The sequence below is a fragment of the Cervus elaphus genome, chromosome 21 (genome assembly GCF_910594005.1).
Source record: "Cervus elaphus chromosome 21, mCerEla1.1, whole genome shotgun sequence".
NCBI classification, from domain to species: domain Eukaryota; kingdom Metazoa; phylum Chordata; class Mammalia; order Artiodactyla; family Cervidae; genus Cervus; species Cervus elaphus.
Genome location: NC_057835.1, coordinates 51,040,178 through 51,057,545, shown reverse-complemented (window position 1 = coordinate 51,057,545; position 17,368 = coordinate 51,040,178).

Here is a 17,368-nt window from a genome sequence, read left to right as displayed (position 1 = left end):
AACCTTCCTTTTTGAAGGGTGCATCAGAAAATAAAGAAGAAATTAAGAGAAATTTTAAAAAGCAAACAAAAGGAATAACTTCCAACTAAAATAACTTCTTTATGATCTTCCTTAATTCTTCGAATTCTGGAATTTTCTCTCAAGGCTGGACCACTGATGAAACAATTCCTTGAGCTGTATTACTGCTTATTTATTTATAAAAATCACATAATACACTTTTTTATTTTAAACATTCCTTTCCCACCTTTTCTTGTAGTTTATTCATCAGAGATGCAAGAAGGGATTAGTAGGTACGCACAAGCATACTTGTCTTACATTTTCAACCTTTTAGCACATAACTTACTTACAGTCCCCGTGCCTGTAATCACAATGATTTTACCTGATGGAACACGTATTTCAGAAATGTAATCCAACTGTTTACTCTAACACGTCATAAATTGCAATTCCTTTCAGAAACCTCAAAGATTGACAACCCTTGGTCCTAAATGCCAACTGCTTTACCACATACTATCAAGAAAATATTTATGTATTATTTGCTCTCAAGTCCGTACTATATCATAGGAAATGGAAGACCATTTTGCCTCCCAGCATATCAAAAGCAATTATGGAAGCAGGCGGCCCTCCTTCAGACTGAGACCTGAAGCAACAATGTGTGTATCAAAGGTGAACTTCCTTTTCTTCTTGCAATCACACACCACTCAACCTTTAAAAAAAAAAAACAAAAAACACCCTCTTCTGCGCAAATTATGATCATTTTCCAAACTACCTATTTCTGAACACCTCTGGGTGAATTTATTAAAGATAAATTCAGCTTTAAATAGCCTGTATCTGGTTTTCAAATTCACACTTAGACTTGCCAATCCTCCCCCTGCAATATCAGGCAACTGCCTAGTTAAACAGATGGGCCTTGCAGCCCACCCTAAAAGCCAACAAACATGGGCTTTATTTAATTAAAAGAGGAAACAAATTTCTGAGGTGTGGACACACACACACATACACAGCATGCATACATGCACATGAACACACACACACACAGACACACACACACAATCCCTGCCTGGGTGCCTGAGAATAATAATAACATTTCTTCCTTTTTCATTAGTTTTTATGAATGTCCAACTGTATTACTATCCATTGGATTGAAAGTAGAATCATATAGGCTAGCTCAGCACTGTCCATCCAAATCCACCCGTGCGGGAAACAGCTGGACTCACTTCCCTTCTCTCACATCAGAGAGAAGTTTACATCTCAATGAACCCAGATTCACTATCTGACCCTGAAAACTAGGTGTTTTCCAATTTTCTCTGTATTTCTAACTTCTGCTCTCAGAAAAAGTGCTGTAACACTTTTTCATCCCATTCACTCATCCAATTTTGTGCAATTAATATTCTAAGTTGTATATACACAAGCCCAACACCAAATTTTGCCTAAATATCAGATGGTAGTATTCCACTGGACATTCAGACTTGTGAATCTGAATGGTAGGATACATGTCAAATATCACAAATTAGGAAGAGGAGGCTATGAACAAGAGACAATATGGAAGGAGGAAGGAAATAGACAAACCCTATCTCTGTTAAAGGCATGAGTCATCCTGACCAGAAACCTCAGACATTTGACATCTTTGGCAATACCCACCCCACAGGCCCCACATCCAATCAGTTACCCAGTCTTCCCATTGTTCCTTTTCTAAAGGCTTTTGTACCTCTTACTGCCTTTATTTCCATCCACATGGACTCTTCCCTAATTAAAACATCATTATCTCTCCCAAGACATCCCTTGGAGCTTTTCCTCCTCTCTCACCCTCTATTCATTATTATGCAGAGCTAGCAGGTCAGATCACCTCCCTTCAGCATTTTTTATTCCTCATGACAAAAATCCCAGGACTCCCAACTGCCAAAGGAATAATACCAGGGGGCTGAGGGCATTCATGTCCTCCTAATCCAGTCCTGAACACCTTTCTGGCCTCATTCTTCACTCCGTTCTTCCATTCTCTCCTGACCCACTGATCAAGCCCTTCCCCAGATTCATCTGACATTTCAAATGCTTGTTTTATCCTTACTGCCACCTTCTACCCCGAAGGTAGTAGAAGGGATTTTGAGGGACCCTTTCCTGCTAGCTCTCCATGTTGAACACCTTCTCTTCTTCCAAGATCAAACTCAGATCCTGCCTTTTGCTTGAAGCCTTCCCAAATGACAAGCAGCAATGCAGGAAGTAAGCTTCCCTGGGACTTGCTTCTCTCTCTAGGTAGTGATTCATCCCGGTGACTCCTATGATGTTGTTTGTTGACCTAACCACCCCCTAAACTGTAAGATTCTTGAGGGCAGAAGACCGTCAGATCGGAGGTATTCAGTAACATCTGTTAAATTGAATTTGGAGGTTGGAACAGGCTCTTTACATTTTACTTAGAAACACACTATGGAGTGCAAGTTTCAAATGCTCCATGTGGCCTTTTCTTCCTTTCTTTCTGTTCTTTTTTCCCTTAATACATATGGTCTGATGTATTATGTGCCAATTGAAGCTTCAGGGTGGTCTTCATCTCGGCAGCATATTTTTGGCACTATATCAGAGAAGACGTTTGTCCTCTTCTGAAATATTGTCCTCATTATCGTTAACTTTGGATTCATAATTCTATGTTGCTCTAAAAATAGTGAATTAAATTGTCTTTAACTAAATCCTAGGCATTAAAATGTGGGGGTATAGAAAATGAAGTTGAAAGCTGAGAATTCTTTAGATGGGAAGAGATTATTTATAGTTTTAGAAATTATAAGTGTACATTAGGAAAACTATAAAAATGAGGTAGAGATAAACTCTTTAAGCATTAACAGTATTTTTTCCCTTTATTGTATAACATAAAAATATTGAATCATTTTAATATACATCAAATCTACCAATAGCTATTAATTTTGCAGATATTAAATTATCAAACACTTATGTGATACTTCATTGGGATAAAAGATCCAAACATCCAGGTTCTCACAGAGATCATATTTCACAAGGTTACGTGAATCCCATGGAAGTGTGTGTGAGCATGTGTGCATGTGTGTGTACATGAGCATGTGTCTATGAGTGTGTGAAAGTGAGTGAAAGTCGCTCATTTGTGTCTGACTCTTTACGATCCCATGGACTATACAGTCCATGAAATTCTCCAGGCCAGAATATTGGAGTGGATAACCTTCTCTTCTCCAGACGATCTTCCCAACCCAGGGATCGAACCCAGGTCTTCCGCATTGCAGGCAGATTCTTTACCAGCTAAACCACCAGGGAAGCCCCCATATGGTAAATGAAAACTTCCATGTAGTTAACATTCCATCTTGGTGTTCACACAATTGATTCATCCTTGGTGTATCTAGACAATTTGAAGGGCCTGGTCTATAAACACCCATGTAGACATGGCCAAATGATTCAGTGAGAAGTATCATTTCGACTCCAAACTTTGTTCATCAGAATATGTATGCTGCTCGGAAGACAGAAGATGATCCACTTCTGGAAAGCAGCAACCCTTCACTTTTTCTGTGCTCTATACCATGAGAAGCAGACCACTCCATCCCCCTGGGCTTCCTTGCCATCTGGATTCTGGAGGGATTTGACCAATGACATCATCAACTCAAAGAAATGAGAGCAGAGACAATCAGGGTCCTTATTCTTTCGACTCTCTCCTGCCTGGCAGCCCCTGTACCGTGGATACAGTCCCGTAGGCTTCCGGTAAAAAGCCCTCCCACTCTGACTGCTTGTGATTTTAGGCCCAGGGGTTACTACTTCTGGTGGGTTTTAGGCCCTGAATATTGCATCATCTCTTTTTAGGTCCTTAAACTCTGCCCATGACTTTTAAATGATCGTTCATGAAATACTTTTCAAATTTTTCTTTGAGCGTCCCTCGTGTTATCTTCCTGGATTCTGATTGATAAAATCTTCTTTGTAACTGAGGGTCTAGCAGAGTCCTTTAACTCAGTAAATTATAATTCAAAAAGTTAAACAAATGTATGTCAAGTAACTGTGATATGCCAGACGTTGTGTTAGGTATGAGTGTCCCAGGCGGAAATGAGCTGACATACCCTCAACCACCTTGTGGATTTTATGGTCTAATTAAGTACTTACTAAATTAGCTTGGGTGCTTTTTTAAAAGTACAAATGTATCTTGATGTTGTTGTTGTTTAGTCACGAAGTCATGTTTTCAACCCCACAGACTGTAGCCTGCCAGACTCCTCTGTCTATGAGATTTCTCAAGCAAGAATATTGAATTGGATTGCCATTTCTTTTTCCAGGGGATCTTCCTGACCCAGAGGTCGAACCCACATCTCCTGCATTGGCAGGCAGATTCTTTATCACTGAGTCACCTAGAAAGCCCAGTGGGCCTCACTGATTGAATGGAGGTGGGGCCTGAGAATGCAATTCAAATAAGGACACCATGCAATTCTTGTCTTCACTATAGAATCAGAGAGTGATCTTTTGACTATGACATATATTAAATAATTCACTACAACTGTGAAGATAGACCTTGATAAAGGTTGAACTAATTTGGGGAATAAGGTTGTTCATATATGGTGGGCAAGTTCATTTATTTGCAGAGCTTAGACCCTGAGGCTACTGTGTCTTCATGGGGTGGTCAAAAGTTGGGGGTTATTGCATCTTCATGGGGTGGTCAAAAGTTAGGGATAGATAATATTCTATACAAAACTGTGATAATTGTCTTTGATCATTGTGTTCTATCATAGTAACTCCCACCCTCTCCTTTTCCTCCCTAGCCAGCAACCACAAATCTGCTGTAGCAGCCCCAGCTGCTGCTGGGTTTCCCCAGCAGAGCAGAGCCCTGGGCAATTGTTCCAATTTGCTCTAGTCTAGACTCTGGAGATAGCTCTGTCTGGAAAGAGAAGCATGGACACTCATAGTTCAAAGCTAATTAAGTCAGTAAGATAAACAAGGTAAGACTCCTGGGAATAAGGAGAATTTCTTGAGCCCCAAGAAATCCACAACTTAGAAATTGAGAACACTGGTAATATTTGAAACTTCTAACTATATTATTCATCTCTCTCCAAAATATCCAAGGTCTTTGGATAAGTGAAAAAAGCATTCCTTGCTCAGTCGTGTCTGACTCTACAACACCAAGGACTGTAGTCCTCCAGGCCCCACCGTCCATGGGGTTTCCCAGGCAAGAATACTGGAGGGGGTTGTCATTCCCTTCTCCATGGGATCTTCTCGACCCCTGAGTCTTGGGTCTCCTGCATTGCAGGCAGATTCTTTACCATCTGAGCCACCAGGGAAGGGACATGCCAGTGACTACAGATGACACTATCATGATCATTGTGAGTAGCTTTTTATTAAATGATAATATGAATTATCATTTTACTCCTATTATTCTTAAACCAAGTTTTGAGACAGTACTACCTAATATGCTTTCAATATTCTTTAACTTCTGTTTTTTCAAAGTAGTCCTGGGCAAAATCCTTGAACTATTCATATCCAATTGTTAATTATGATATAATGCAGAATATCATGGTGCAATATATATACATATATTCACATGTATAATGAAGTTTTTAAAAAAGGAAACATAATCAAAGCACATCACCTACTCTTTTTCAAATATAAAGATACATGAAGAATGCAACTATTCCTTCAATTATGCTTAGAGTTTCTAACTGCTGTGTAAGTCAGGAGTCCAGCACAGATTTGAGGTGCCAAATTTTTTATTATTTGAAGAGACATGTAACTTCATATCTTGATCTCATATTAGATGAGTAAAGGCAAGTCTATATTTAGACCACAATATTAAAAATGAACATAAAGTAACAATCCAGAAACAACCCATTCTGTGAGGCACATCTGAACAATTTATCTAGATTAATATATGGAATTTGTTCTAAAGATGGTTCAAGTATTGGCTAATGTTAACTTATGCTCTGGGCAACTATGCTGTCTGCACTGCTCAGAAGGACACCGTACTGTGACTTTTAACGTCATCAGTCAACACTTAAAATCTTGCTGGTTTGTCATAGGTAAAATCAGTCATGTCCAACTCTATGCGACACTATGGACTGTAGCCTGCCAGGCTCCTCTGTCCATGGAATTCTCCAGGCAAGAATACTAGAGTGGGTTGCCATGCCCTCCTCCACAGGATCACCCTGACTCAGGGATCGAACCCAGGTCTCCATTCCAGGCAGAGTCCTTACCCCTGAGCCACCAGGGAAGCCCCAATTTCTGCTGAAGTCATGGCAAAATTTAGCCACTTAGTGCTGGACGTTAGGCCTCCTCTTCCTTGGGAAGGACTATTATAATACCCTATTAGAGGGTATGCTTCTGAAAGCACAGATTTAGGGAGCACTGACTTTCCATTTAATGCAGATCTTCCCTCTAATTTTACCAATAAGAAAACAGAGACCTAGGCAGTGAATGCCTGCAATGCTCAAGGACACACAAGTGATAATAATGGCTAACACTCGTGCAGGGTTTGTGATGTGCCAGGCTTTAATATCACACATCTATTGTTTTTTGTTTGTTTTTTCACTTTTCGGCCACACCATGTGGCACGTGGGATCTTAGTTCCCTGACCAGGGATCAAACTCATGCCCCCTGCATTGGAAGCACAGAGTCTTAACCACTGGACCAGTAGGGAAGTCCCTTTCACATCTATTAATTAATTTAATCTGAGTAAATATTCTAAGAGGTAGAATGTTTTCCCATTATTCCCATTTTATAGGTAAGGAAACTGAGAAATATGCAACGACACAGCCAAAGTCACATGTAGTCAGGTGTAGAACTAGATGGATCAAGGGCTTAATGCCCCACTACACTATGTTTTCATTCTGGTGGCAGAATTGTGACTCAAATGAAAACCTATGATTTTGACTTGATACTTAACCTTGCAAATACAAAGTAAGTATTGTGTACACACACACAGTGTGTGTGTGTGTGTGTGTGTGTTCCTACTTATGGTAAGTCATCTGCTAGTTTTCAGCTACCAACAACCTTTCTCTCTTCCCTAGCAAAGAACACTAGTCTCCCTCTGAAGGAAGAGAAGCCTCCATTTCTAATCCATAAAGGTGGCTCATTGCAAGAAAGCAAGCATCAAACTCTAGCCTTGCTTATCAGGGCTTCACATTCAGGAACCTGACAGAGTGAGGGTCACGGAATCCTCAGAGAACAATTGGAGAGGAAATGTTGATCTTTCCATCACACTCGGTCCTGCAAAGATGTGAGGATGGAGCTCTTGCAGCTGTCTTGCCACCACAGAAGCTTTGAGTAAATACAGAGAAAACAGACGTTAGACATGGAGAGACAGATTTGGGTTCTGCAACATTGCTGAGACCCTTGAATTACACTGCTCCTTAGTCATTTCTCCAGTTTTCTTAAACCAATGTGAATTGACTTCCCAGGTGGTGCTAGAGGTAAAGAACCCTCCTGCTAATGCAGGAGACATAAGAGATTCGGGTTTGATCCCTGGGTTTAGGAGGATTCCCTGGAGGAGGGCATGGCAACCCACTTCAGTATTATTACCTGGAGAATCCCGTTGACAGAGAAGCCTGGTGAGCTACAGTCCATAGGGTTGCAAAAGAGTCAGACACAAGTGAAGCAACTTAGTATGCATAATATGTACGCATCACAGAATTATACTATTATAGAACTTAAAAATTATAATTGCATCTCTATCCAATTATAAGATAGTCAAACAAATAAATTTTCATATTTTACCCAAAATGGTATTGCACAGATTGATGAGCTGTTTTTCTTGCCAGACTTGGCTCTGTGTAATTTTTGACAGTATCCAACATCAAATCCACTCTCACCCTCGAACAGCAAAGACATGAAGATATTAGAAATGTTTTAGAAATGTAATAGACATATCCAAAAACAAATTCCAATAACTGCTGTGAACAATAGCAGAATATTTGAGATATCCTGTACTCTCTCTTAAAAGTGAAAGTGGTAGTTGCGCAGTGGTGTCTGACTGTTTGTGACCCCATGGACTGTGATCCCAGGCTTCTCTGTCCATGGAATTCTCCAGGCAAGAATACTAAAGCGGGTAGCCATTTCCTTCTCCAGGGGATCTTTTTGACCCAGGGATCGAACCAGGGTATCTTGCATTGCAGGCAGTTTCTTTACCGTCTGAGTCTCCAGGAAATCCCCTGTACTGTCTCTAGCTCTGGGATATTTGTGTAAATCATCAGTTGTATTTAACAATTTTAAATTACATGTGTCCTTGACTTCACAAATTACTATTCTTGAGTCAGTAGAAGACATTTTTTTGTTTGTTTGTTTGTACAATACTCCTGAAAATATGCTGAAGGAAATAAAAGACTAACTAGGCAAAATGTCCATCCTAACACACTGATAATCCTTTGGTATTTGAAAGTCTCCATAAGAAGATGACCAAGGAATTCAAATCCACATGTGGGAATAGAGATTTCATAGAGGTCCTTGGTGGTCAAAGAAAGATGAGGGACAAAATTAAAATCTATTCGGTACATAGGGAACAAAATTACAGTTACCAAAGGGGAAAGGGCAGGGGAAGGGATAAATTAGGAGTTTGAGGTTAGCAGATACGAACTGCTGTATAGAAAATAAATAAGCAAGGTCCTACTATAAAGCACAGGGAGCTAAACTCAATGTCTTATAATAAACTATAGTGGAAAAGAAAAAAGAAAATTTGGTGCACAAAGTTTACCTTTGGTGTTAGCCTGAGTGTTTGAATGATGATTATATACATCACATCTATGAGCTGTCAGCTCTAAAAAGTTATTGTCCTAAACATATCTAGGGATAGACTCAAACCATTTTTCTGTCATCATTTTTTGTTGTTGTTTGTTGCTTAGTCGGTAAGTCACGTGCAACTCATTTGCGACCCAATGGACTCTAACCTGCCAGGGTCCCCTGTCCATGGGATTCTCCAAGAAAGAAGACTAAAATGGGTTGCCATGCTCTCCTCCAGGAGATCTTCCCAACCCAGGGATAGAACCCTCGTCTCCTGCATTGCAGATGGATTCTTTACCGCTGAGCCACCAGGGAAGCCCTGTTATCATTTTTAATAGGGATTAAATACTAACCTCTTGTGTTGCATTTCATTATTAGTTACTGAACCTATGAAATATGGCTCTAATGGTGTCTATTTCCTATTTATCTATAAACACAGCACTTATTAAAACAAGGTTATGCTGTGACAATGTGTGAGACACTAAAAGCACAAGAGACCTAGATGTGCTTAGGCCTCAGATGTTATGCCAAATCTAAAAAATCTGTTAAATAAGTAAAACATTTGAATTATTCTGACCTTCAAATATATATTTTCCAATTTATTCATGAAATATTGTTTATAAAAATAAAACTGTGGTGCGAGGCAAGATGTAACATAATCTTACTCTAGTCCACATACAATCATAAAAAGTTAGACGTGAACGCTTCTTTAAAGATTCATTTATCTATTGTTCCATCTTAAATGCAACAACTTTAAGATAAGAAATGATAATAATCACAATAATGATAATAATTATTAATATAGAACATTTACTCCATGTCAAGCAGTGTTACATCCTTTACTCTCCAAACAACTCTTTGCAGGAGTTATGATTATTATTCACATTTTAGAGATAAGGAAATTGAGGCATAGAGAGAAATTACTTGCCCAAGATTACATGGCTGGTGGGGGACAGGGTTAGGATTTAAATGTAAGCAGTCTGGCCTAAGAAGTTCCCCCAAAAAACAATTAAGATATTTTATATTATATTTTATAGTTAGTGATGATATATATTAGTAATTACTAGGCTAAAAATAATCTTTTCTTTCACTAAAAATTAGTCAGTTATATAAATGCTGTGTTTATCAAGTGACTTTTGCTTTTAATTAATTTTTCTAAAATAAGGAATTATAAGTACTGTAAGTGCTCTTGAATATTATTTCATTTTTCTTAACAGGTTTTTCTTTCTTTCTTTATTTTTTTTTTGCTTAGACCAAAGTATCAGAAAGTCATATAACTAACATACTCTGAAGTATGTAACTATAATGAACATTGTACATTGTGAACGTTCATTGGAAGGACTAATGCTGAATCTGAAGCTCCAATACTTTGGCCACCTGATGTAAAGAGCTGACTCATTGGAAAACACCCTGATGCTGGGAAAGATTGAAGGCAGGAGGAGAAAGGGGCAACAGAGGATGCGATCATTGGACGGCATCACTGACTCAATGGACATGAGTCTGAGCAAACTCCGGGAGATGGTGAAGGACGGGGAAGCTTAGCGTGCAGCAGTCCATGGGGTTGCAAAGAGTCAGACACAACTGAGTGAGTGAACAGAAACAAGTTCTGTAATTAAGATAATTTTGAACCTGGTTTTTGTTGGCATCACTCAGCTAATCTTGTAGGCTAATCAGAGTGAGATACTTAAGCCAGATCATATACCACATCTTGATTCAAAGTGTCCTAATAGCTTTCACGTCATTCTGCGTTAAATACAAAGCCTTCACTGTACCTGTGAAAGAATCCCACCACCACTCCCCACTTTACCTCTCAATCTCCTATTACCCTCTCCTTCATTCCCTCCACTCCAGCACTGGCCTCTTTGATACCATTTTATATGAAAATGCATTACTTCCTCAGGGCCTTTGCACCTGCTGTTCCCTCTGCCTGGAATGCTTTCCCCATGAATATCCCCATGGCTCTCTCGCTCACTTCATCTAAGCATTTACTTAAAAATCATATCTTCAGCAAGGTCTTCCTTGGGCACTCAAAATGTTGAATCCCTCTTCACATGTTACGCCCTCTTTCTTGCTTTATTCTTTATCCTCCGTGTTTATCAGCATAAGATACACTATGAAATTTTAGAGCTTCCCAGGTGGTGCTAGTGGTGAAGAAGTAAAAGTCGCTCAGTCATGTCCAACCCTCTGCTACCCCATAGACTATACAGTCCATGGAATTCTCCAGGCCCGAATACTGGAGTGGGTAGCCTTTCCCTTCTCCAGGGTATATTCCCAACCCAGAGATCAAACCCAGGTCTCCCGCATTGCGGGTGTATTCTTTACCAGCTGAGCCACAAGGGAAACCCAGTGGTAAAGAACCTGCCTGCCAGTGCAGGAGATGTAAGAGACGCAGTTCAACCCCTGGGTCAGGAAGATCCCCTGGAGAAGGGCATGGCAACCCACTTGGGTATTCTTGCTTGGAAAATCCCATGGACAGAGGAGCCTGGTGGGTTACTGTCCACGGGGTCACAAAGAATCAGACACAACACAACTGAAGCAACTCAGCTTATATGAAGTTTACTTATATACCTGTCTGGGATTTGTCTGTCTCCCTAACTGGGGTGAGTTGTCATTCTCTTCTCCAGGAGATCTTCCCAACCTAGGGATCAAACCTGTCTCCTGCATTGGCAGGTGGTTTCTTTACCACTAGTGCCCCCTGGGAAGCCCCTTCCCTAACTAAGCTGTAAGCTTTGTAGGTGCTGGGATTTTGTCTGTTTGGTTTGCTGCTGAATTCCTACATGGTAACAGTAACTGTCATATAATAGGTGCTCAGTAATTATTTGTCAAATTAATCAATTAATGGTATTTGAATGTATTATATTATTTTAAGAGCAATTTACATTGCAAATTAGATAAACTGCAACATCATTAACAAGAATATACCTCTCAGTCCCCCTACTTTGAATAGTCCTTTTTTATCCTTCAGGTTCTTTAGTTGTCAGCTGTGATAATGGGGATTTTAATTATATTCGTAAAGCATTCGAATTCAATTCATATCACCATCTGCTTTTTCTCAGCTCCCTAGACCAAGTTAATGCTCAACTTGCTGCCAACTGAACTAATCGATTGGTTGATGAATTGATTTTTTTTTCATTAAACAAATATTTACCAAACACCTACTATGTATAAGGCACTGGGCTAAGAGCAAGAAATTCCAGACAAACAAGAATTCTTCTGTCATAAGGCTGATGATCTTACAGGGAAAAGCCACTAAAGCCAAGGGTTGATGCAAGAGTGGTTATAGGGCTATCAGGGTACTTAGTACTTAGATGAAGGTAGTGTCCAAGGAGGCAGAGAAGATAGCAGACTTGAGTTAACTCACATGTAGAATCATAAGGTGTTTCCAATGTACTGAGTATGAGAAATAAGAGAAAAGGAGGATAAAAGTATGGTCTTTAGTGTATCTACCTGAAGAAATAGGGCAATGTGGTGCCATTTATGAGGATGGAGAAGGCTAGGGAAGAAATAGGTTTTAGTGGGGCAAGTGCAACTTTCAAGTGGAGATGTGACATCTAGAACTCATAATAAAGAGATCCAGAAGGAAAGAATATGTATATGTCTAGATTTAAATCTGGATAGGTAGATATAGACATATATCTCATCATCATCATCAGTATGCAAGTGACATTTCAAGCCATTGAAATATATCACATTATTTCTAGAATAATTTTAGGAAAAAATGAGCATTTATTACTGAGACTATAGAGACCAACTAGGGACAAACATTTCTTCTCAACCAGTAAAGGAGATTGGGGGGGAAATCCTTGTAAAAGATAAACAATGTGAAAGATAAAACCTTTCCTCTGGATAGTCCAGAGGAAAGCAAATACTGCAAGAAAGGGAAAGGTAAGAGGTTGAGTTACATACGTCAGATCACATGGCATCGGGTGTTGGAGACCCTGTCACAGTCTTTTGCCTTGGAATAATGAGAACTGAAACCATAATGGAGAGAGTTGGAGAATGAGTCAAAGGTGAAGAACTGGAAGCAACGTGAATAGATAACCCTTTTACAATGCTTGGCAGTTAAGGAGGCAGAGGCTAGGTTATTTGAAAGTATGGGTGAAGGCAAGACATATTTTTTTCAAGAGGGCAGATCCATCAACATGTCCACATGTTCACAGGGAAAGATTCTGTAAAAAGGGAGAAACTGATAAAGCAGATAAAAAAGGGCATGAAGTGAGAAACCAAGTCCTTAAGATGGTGACAGATGGCATCTGCAGCGTACCCTCTTCCTTGAATAGGGGAAGGCACACATGCCTCCTGATATCAGAGGGAAGATAAAGATACACATTGACTGAAGACTGAAGGCAAAAGGAGAAGAAGGAGGCAGAGGATGAGATGGTTGGATTGCAAAACTGATTCAACAGGCACAAACTCGGGCAAACTCCAAGAGACGGTGAGGGACTGCCCGGCTTGCTGCGGTCCACGGGGTTGCAAAGAGTCAGACATGACTTAGCGACTGAACAACAGCAACCGTGTGTGTACATTTGATGATGAGATGCAAAGAAGTGGGAGTGTATTAAGCCAGGTTCCTGGTAGCTCAAAGGGTAGCTCAAAGCTCCCAGGGTTCCTGGGAGAGCTTGAAAACCAATCCAGAGCTTAGCTTCCAGAAGTAACATGTGAAACTATCAGAACTAGACTGATAAAGAAATATCTGCTGCCATGACTGGTCCCAAAATGTGACATTTGCACAGCTAGCCCTTTTGCCCCCAGAATCTTGCCCATGCAGCCATCACCACTGTTCCTGCCACCAGGAAAGAAAGAGTATCCTTTCTCACTTCCTCTTCTTGTAGCCCCTTAGTTTTAGTCTGATGCAGGAGTGCCTGATGGTGAAGGATGTGCCTTCTCTCCGAGAATACAATAAAAACAAGTATGTCACATGATTAGCTTCTATAAGGATAGGCTTTTCTTTACTCCTTACAAAGATTCACATGGTAAAGAGTGAGTTCGAATGTTGGACAGGAGAAAGAAGTATGCCACAAGTATTACCAAGGAAAGACAAAACATACTAACAAAAAATCACAACAAAATACACAAAGGTATGTAACATCAGAGATTTCAAGCTAGAAAAAAAGGGAAACCTTTTAGTTACAATAATGTAATACATACTTAAGCACAGTTGCAGACATTGTAATCCCTGATACTGAAGACTTTTCTAAAAGCAAAAAAAGGTATTCTCAGTTTTAATATTTCACAACTTAACTATGATCCAAAAAAAATTTTTTTTTCAACACTGGCCTAGCTGTTACTCTGGTGTTCTGTATTCCTTTTCAGCTCATTAGAAGCCAACATTATTCTTTATTCCTTTTACTATTTTTGAAATATTGATACATACTGATTCTAAGAAATTGTAGGAAAGTTCCAAAAAAGAATTTAAAAATTCTGAAATCCTACCAATTCATTTATATATATATTAAGACTCTTGCTCCTTGGAAGGAAAGCTATAACAAATCTAAACAGTATATTAAAAAGCAGAAGCATTACTTTGCCAACAAAGGTCTGTATAGTCAAAGCTATGGTTTTACCTAGTTATGTACGGATGTGAGAGTTGGTCCATAAAGAAGGCTGAGCACCAAAGAATTGATGCTTTTGAACTGCAGTGCTGGAGAAGACCTTGGACTGCAAGGCGATCAAACCAGTCAATCCTAAAGGAAATCAACCTTTAATAGTCATTGGAAGGAATGATGCTGAAAAGCGCCAATACTTTGCCCACGTGATGCAAAGAGCTGACTCATTGGAAAAGACCCTAATGCTAGCAGAGATTGAGGGTAGGAGGAGAAGGGGATGGGGATGACAGAAGATAGCATCACCGACTCAGTGGACGTGAGTTTGAGCAAACTCAGGGGGATGATGAAGAACGGGGAAGCGTGGCACACTGAAATCCATGGGGTCACAAAGAGTCAACACGACTTAGTGAATAAACAGCAACAACAAATATGTGTGTGTATGTGTGTATACATGTGTATATATACAAAATTTTTCATAAATGGTATATTAGGCATGTAGGTCTTTAATTTCCTCTTTATGCCTGGTAAAATATTCACATTTTCCCATTCTATTTACATTGTATCTTTAATGGCTGTTTAGAGTATTCACCTCTTAAATTTTAAATGTCCCCAATTTTTCACATTATAAACCACACTGTCATGAACATTCTTCAGAACAGAATTTTCCACACATGTATGGTTATCTTCTTAGGCGAAATTCTTAGAAGAGGGATTGCTGGGAGACAGGGTGTGCACATTTTACCTCCTGGTACCTCCTGTCCAAATCAAGTCCAGAAATAAGTCACTGATTATAAGTTTAACAGAATGGCTTGAAAGTGCCCATGGGAACCAAGACTATTTTGAAGACACTTGGAGGAACTGGGCAGGGCTATATAATTTCATACCTTCTAAAGCAGCTAACCTTGATCTTCCAGAGTTGCTGAAGCTCTATAATCAAGTTGATATTTACTATTCCTCTCATATTTTTTCCTTCTGTGAATCAGTGAAGGAATGTAGTAACATAAAAAAAGCAGTCAGCCAGTAGCTCCAAACTTTGTGTTGACAAGATTCAAAATCAAAATTCATGGGTTTCTATTCAGCCTACTTGTTCACCTACACAGATTCCACATGATAAAACCTCATAAAATGTAGTTCCATGAGAGCATCTAGTCTAATCGCTTCCCTTCACAGCTTCTGATTGTTGTTGTTTAGTCACTAAGTTGTATCTGACTCTTTTGCCACCCCCTGGACTCTAGCCCACCAGGCTTCTCTGTCCAGGGGTTTCTCCAAGCAAGAATACTGGAGCGGATTGCTATTTCCTCCTCCAGGTGATCTCCTCAACCCCAAGGATGGAACCCAAGTCTTCTGCATTGGCAAGTGGATTCTTTACTATTGAGCCACCAGGCAAGGTCCCCCTTTACAGCTAAGGACGTGAAAATCCAGAGAAATTTAGTAACATATTCACATAGTCAGTTAGTTAAAAAAATAAATAAATAAATAACAGAACCAAGTTTAGTTCCCAACCTATGATATTTTCTTCCATCCATTTCTAGGTTATATTATGTCATATGAGTTCAAGCCATTCTTAGATACGTCAAGCATTTGGAGAAGTAGGTGATCTCTTTCAGGATTTGACTTTAAGCTCTATGTCGTGTGGCATGGCTCTATACTCATGATTTGAAAGACATCTCTCAAAAGTCAGCAAATTAAAACCAAAACAGGAATTGACACAAATAGCTTTTCCCACAACTCCTCCTAAAATAAATTCTTACGAATAAAACACATTTAAGCATACTATGGGAATGTGTGACTAAGTCTTTGATAAATATTTCTATAACAAAACAATAGTATATGACTAGTAATTTTGATCTTTTTTATCTTGGATGTTCTCACTTGCCATAGTGCCTCATAATAAATTTTTAAAAAGAAGGATTAGCTTCACTGCTCTTCTTGGTGTTTTTAAGCCAATTTCTCATTGACAGTCTTCCCAAATACTATATTTTGGTGCCCAACTTAGCTTATATATTACCCAAAGTGTCACACCCTAGTAAGAAAATGTTCTGTTTTATAAGGCTATATTTTTAGGAGCTGTGTGGTCTGAGGAAGAAAGATGTTATTTTCACATAGTCCATTGAACCATTTCTGGAAAAAAATTATTGAATATTTTCCTTTTCAGTGAAAACATTAATTTGGAGATCTCCAAAGAGCTTCTGCTTCTACATTGTTATCAAAAGCAATGTGTTATCAAAAGTATATGGTCTCAGCCTTTTAGGAGCTGACACATTCAGCCCTTTTAATACATTTTGGTCAAGAAAGTATAATACATTCTCTCTTCACTTATATAATATAGGCCACTAAAAATCACATATTCTTTTTTTCATTGCCATTCAAATATTATCAACAATGACAATGAATTACCTCTATCTTAGATATGTTTTTCTTTTCTTCAACCAAACACTCCTCATGTTCCTTCCACTCCATTTTGGAGTATTACTCACTCAGAATAGACAATCTGCTTGCTCAGTGACCCAGATTCCACAGACCCAGGTTTCAAAAGGTAGATAGGCACATGTAAAGAAAAAGTACATTTTTAAGTTATGAGACAAAACCTCTCAGTCACTCAAATTCAAAACTATGCATTCATTTTTGATTCATTCTCAACCATACCCCGTATGAACAATCAGTCATCAAATCGTATTGATTTTTTCCTTCATCATGTAATTTATTTCTATTGTTTTTTCCTTCATTACAGCCATTTTTCCTTATTAAGACCTCTATCTCATGCTTCATCAGTTTTCTCCATTGTCCTCTTTCTCTAATCTATATTTACATATTTAATTTAAGCCCTTTAGTCCAGTTATTCTTCTTATCAAAACCTTCAGTGACTCCGATATTACTTAACCTACAGATGGGTTAACCCTAGTGTACATGCTACATCCGTATGGCCATTTCATTTAAGTCCTCCTTCATAACTCTCTCTCCAACTGAACCTTGAAAATCCTTCCTAGAGCCAATTCATAATCTTTGTTAACACAAATTTCAGATCATCCTCTACAAATCAGTCTTTTCTATAGATCAATGAATAAATCAGATGTGACACCATGATATTTACACCATATGACACCGTAGGCTTTCAGAATGAAATTTATCTCACT